The following is a 6,000-nucleotide window of genomic DNA, read 5'->3' as shown; positions in this document are numbered from 1 at the left end:
AATCTTCATCTTTTCTCTTACAGTAACTTCCAACTTTAATTAGTGGCTGCTTGCAGCCTTGTTGGAAGCGAAGATGTTTAAAAAAAAATAAAAAAATAAAAATATATATATATATATATATAATCTCTCTCTCTCTATATATATATATATAAATATAATTTGATTATACCTGGATATATATATATATATATATATATATATATATATATATATATATATATATATATTATATATATATATACACACACATATATATATATATATATGTATATATATATATATATATATATATATATATATATATATATATATATATATATAGATATATATATATATATATATATATATATATATATATATATATATATATATATTTTATACAATACAATACTGCCTAAAGATATATATTTATATATATATCTTTAGGCAGTATTGTAGGATGATGTTTTGTAGCATATTTTTTTAGAATTTTATATTAACTTAGAAGTTTTTTTAAAAGTAGAATAGTTGAACTTTTTTAAAGAGTATTTTTTTATACTATTGACGAAAGTTAAAGTGTTATTTATTGATATCAAAAAGTGTGTTGTACTTCTTGTGCTTAGTAAATGTTGAAGATATTATCTTTTTTTTTTCTATCCTATTCTTTTATTTAAGTTTATACGTTTTCTATGCACATGCCAAATTTCAAGAATTTATTTTAACTAGCAGATACCCTATTTTTACCCTCACTTTTGGTACCTAAATTTTGTTTTTCCGACTTCTGTTTGGGGGAGAAGGGGGAAGGGGGGTACTGAAGGATATTAAATATTCGTTTTTATAAGCCAATAATAATAATCATTTAAAAATTTATGTGATTTTTCTATAAAATGATTTTGTGATATAAGTACTAATATTACATTTATAAAGTATCAATGTAAAAATAACATTTATTATATATTAAATCAATACATGTTTTTTTGCTCAGTCCAATCATACTATTACATTTTTAAAAAGCTTTATATCATATAAAAATATAATGTATTGCTTTTTTACGTATTTAGAATATATCATATATTAGTAATGTACTAATATTTGTCTAAAAATATGTAGACATATATAATATATTTATAGTATATTAAATTTAATATACTATTTATAGTATATTATATTTATACTATATTATATACTTAATATATACTAAATTATAGTATATATTAAATGTATACTATAATATATATATTTAATACATACTATATCAATAATAATTATGAATGATATGATTCTGATAGAGCAATGACAGTCTTGCATAATAGCAGAATACTAAAACTTAAAAAAAAACATAGAAAGGCTATTACTATTTTTTACTGGACTAGAAAAGAAAATGATTCTGAAACTGTTGATTATTATATGAAAAAGTTCCAGCTGGTTGCTGACATTGTAGTTGATGTTTTCATTGAGTTTATGTTTTCCTAATGTGAATATGTTGCCATTATTTTTTGATAATTGGACATGCATTTTATTATCTTACTACATGATTTTACTATTTTTCGACTATATATATATATATATATATATATATATATATATATATATATATATATATATATATATATATATATATATATACATATATATATATATATGTATATGTATATATATATATATATATATATATATATATGTATATATATATATATATATATATATATATATATATATATATATATATATATGTATATATATGTGTGTATATATATATATATGTGTATATATATATATATATATATATATATATATATATGTGTGTGTGTGTGTATATATATATATATATAAATTTTGTTATTTTATTTTAGAAATAGAGTGCATAATGTTCTTAAAGACCAGAGCAATAAAAACTTAGTAAAAAATACTTGTCTAACTTTTTCTTCACCTTGAAGCTTCACCATTGCTGGATCATCAGGAAGAGTTCTCAGGAACTCCTCCTGATGATCCAGCAATGGTGAAACTTCAAGTTGAAGAAAAAGTTAGGTAAGTGTTTTTTACTAATTTATATATATATATATATATATATATATATATATATATATATATATATGTAGTATGCAGCAAGTAGTGGAACTTGCAAAATAAAAGTACAGCGAGTAGTCAAACTTGCAAAAAAAATTTACAGCTAGTAGTGGAACTTGCAAATAAAATTACAGCGAGTAGTGGAACTTGCAAAAAAATTATAGCGAGTAGTCGAACTAGCAAAAAAAATGTACAGTGAGTAGTGGAACTTGCAAAGATATGTACACGGAGTAGTGGAACTTGCAAAAAAATTTTACAGCGACTCGTGGAACTAGCACAAAAAAAATTACTGCGAGTAGTGGAACTTGTAAAAATATAAAGTGAGTAGTGGAGCTTTTTTTTGATAGATGGATCTAGCTTACGTTCACGTCGTGTTTATTGTTAACAATGATTATTATATAGTTTCATTAATGGAATTTAATATCTTAATCATTAACTAAAAGCCAAGATGTAAACTAATTAAAATAATATTATAAAACATTTTTTGTTTTTAAAAATTTTTTCAGGTCAGAGGGGGAACCATCTATAACTATTTATAACCATCTATAACTATATTTAGAACCATCTATAACTAAGCATTATGTGATGTATTTTGAATTTTGGTAAAAGATGTTTTTATATTAAAGTTTATTATTTTAATTACATTTAAATATTTTTTCGAATCTCATTAAAAATATAATTTTTATTTAGGTTGTAAAAGAGGGGGGGGGGGGGCGATGATACACCCCTTCCCCATCTACACCCCTTGAAATAGAGGGTGCGCTGCTAGTGATGTTGTGAAGTAGTAAAATATAATTTTTGATTTGATACTAGGTTTCTTTTTAATTATAAAGATAAATATTTATTAAAAAAGAGTCATTTTTGACAATAGGGTGTTTGAAACCATCACCCTTACATCCACCCAAAGACAATGATAAAACTTCTATATTTGACTGTGGTCGGATAGCTATTTACAAAACATCTTGTATATAAAAATTTATATTTTCATTTAAAAAAAACACTTTTTTACAAATATTGTTAGTCTTTATTGCCGGTATTGATGGTGGTTTTGTGCCCCCTCTTGCTCCCAGATGCGCCCGTAATCTAGAAACCTTTATAAATTTGTAGAAAACTCTTGTATCCATCTTTTGATACCAAGATGTAAACTTTTGGATAAGAATTGATTAAGTTATAATAGTTTTAGTTAATAAAAACTTTATTTTGACCACAGTTTCTTCAACAAATCCTAATATCAAAAAATCGGTACTTAAAACGTCATAACTTTTTGTAGGGTGGTTCGATTTTGAAAATTTTTTCACTTTTGGAATAATGAAATAAAGCTCTTTTTAATGATATATAACAACCTAGAACTTGATGAACTTAAAAATTTCATGTAACATACCTAATATATATATATATATATATATATATATATATATATATATATATATATATATATATATATATATATTATATTTTTTAAAAAAATATATTATAAATATTATATATATAGCCAAATCCAACTTTTGATATAAGCATTACAAGTTTTTCAGTAAATAATTGAAGAAGAAGCAATTTCCAACTTTTACAAATATTTCTATTTCTTTTTGAAGCAAAATGTGAGCCCAAAAATAAGTTTGAAAAATCATAACTTATGGCGGTTTAACATGTTAAATATAACTTCAGTTATAAATTCAACGGAACTTTCCGTATTTAAAAATTTAGCCGCAGATACGGAAAATTTCCGTACATAAGGCATCCGTACATCCATACATGGGTATACGGATATTTTCCGTCCAAGTAACAGAATATTTTTCCGTTTTTTAACGGAAATTTTTAACAGTGTAGACGAATATACAACAATAAGAGAAAGACGATTCTTTGGAATTGAGGAACACTATTTTGATAGCGATGAATCTGATGAAAGTGATTGCTTTGATGATTGCCTTGATTTGCTAAATGATGACGACATTGAACAATCTGAAATTAGTTATCCCGATTTGCTTAAAAATTCTCGAAAGCTTGTCAAATTCATAAAAAATTCAACAGTTCGCAACAACATTTTTTTGAGTAAAGTGAAAGCTTTAACAGGACTTGAAATTGAACTACATCTTGATGTAAAAACTCGCTGGAATTCAATTCCAACCATGTTGGACTCAATTATTAAGACTGAAATGGCAATTCGAAAGACTTTATTTGAGTTCAATGCGACACACATTTTGGATTCAATTGATTTTATTGCTCTTCGTAATCTTTATGATGCTATGGAACCGATAAAACTTGCAGTTCAACGTTTAAGTCAGGAAGATGCAACATTAGCAAGTGCTGAAATAATTTTGGAGTTTATGTTTAAAAAATTGTCAAAGATCAACAGCAAAATTAGTAAAGAATTGTACAATAACTTGAAAATCCGTACTGATGAAAGATTGAACAAGGATGTTATGAATCTTTTAAAAGAGTTTAAAAGATCCTTCAAACACTCCAACAAAAGCAACATTAATATTTGCCGGTCGTCTTGCTTCTCGATTATTTGGACTTAATGAAGAAACTGAAATAGATGAGTCGATACAATCCGAATCTGAAAATGTTAGTCTATCACTAAACGACGAATTAAACTTGCTTCTTCGTAAAGAACATACAACAACAACAACTGGATCAGATTTCAAATGGTTAAAATCGGAATTCACTCTTTATAAGAACACTGGACAACGTACAGAAAACCTTCAAAAATTATTCAATGCACTTTTAAGTATTAAACCAACATCAACTGACGTTGAGCGTGTTTTTTCAGTTTGCACAAATTTTTGCACAAAAATTAGATCGCGTTTGTCCGACGAGTCACTTAAAGCTCTTGTCTTTTTAAAATTTTATTATAAAAAATGAAGAAAAAATTGTAGTTTGTATTCGAATAGCTGAATAAATATTTAAAGTTTTTCATCCTTTAATAAAATTCAAAAATTGCGTTTTTTAATAGCTTTATTTAATTAGTCTTCTTCAAGTAAAGCTTCTAAATTTATTTTTGTAAACGACATTGACAAATGTAAGGACATTGACGTTTTTTGCTCCTTAACTTGTGTCATTATTTTAATTTCTTATAAAATTTTAAAAAACAGTAAAAACAGCTGTTAACAGCTGTTTTTTTTGAAATTGAAAAACAGTAACAGCTGTTTTTTCAAAATCACTGTTTTTGAAAAACCCTAAATATCACTACCTATATCACCGATATATGCTCATTCTTGAATAACTATTTTCATTTGGTCTTTGTTTTGAAGCCCGAAGGTCCAATGCCAGCTTTCGGACACGGTTTACATTCATGGGTCCCTTAGTAAATGTACAGCCAACTTTGCTGAGCCTCTTTCGCTTATCTATAAGTGCTCGTTTGCGACTGGTGTAGTCCCCGACTTGTCGAGAAAATCAAATGTAACGCCTATTTTCAAAAAGGAGAGGAAACTTAATGCATCAAACTACCGGCCTATTTCGCTCACACCCATTTCAAGCAAAATGATAGAAAGTATTCTTCAAACAAGTATAATGGAACACTGTATTGCTAATGACTTCAGAGCAACATGGCTTTGTTCATCGCAAGGGTTGCGTCTCAAACCTGCTAGAAACTCAGGACATTATGACGGAAGCCATTCATTGCAGCCACGCAGTTGACGTCATTACACAGACTTTGCGAAGGCGTTTGACAAAGTGCCGCATAAACGCCTTTTTCAAAAGCTAAAGGCCTACAGTATTCAAGGCGTGCGCGAAGACTGGATCTCAGCTTGGTTACGCAACGAAAGTCAACGAGCGGTTATCAACAGCATTGCATCTGATTAGCAAGCGGTTATTAGAGGTGTGCCTCAAGGCTCGGTCTTGGACCCATTGCTCTTGGTAATCTTCATTAATTATATACCGGACAGCATCAGTCATCGTATGAAACTATATGCTGACGACAATAAAATTATTCGCATTGTTTAAAACGAGTTGGAC

Source organism: Hydra vulgaris, chromosome 08 (genome assembly GCF_038396675.1).
Source record: "Hydra vulgaris chromosome 08, alternate assembly HydraT2T_AEP".
NCBI lineage: Eukaryota > Metazoa > Cnidaria > Hydrozoa > Anthoathecata > Hydridae > Hydra > Hydra vulgaris.
Note: the sequence above shows the minus strand (reverse complement) of the source record.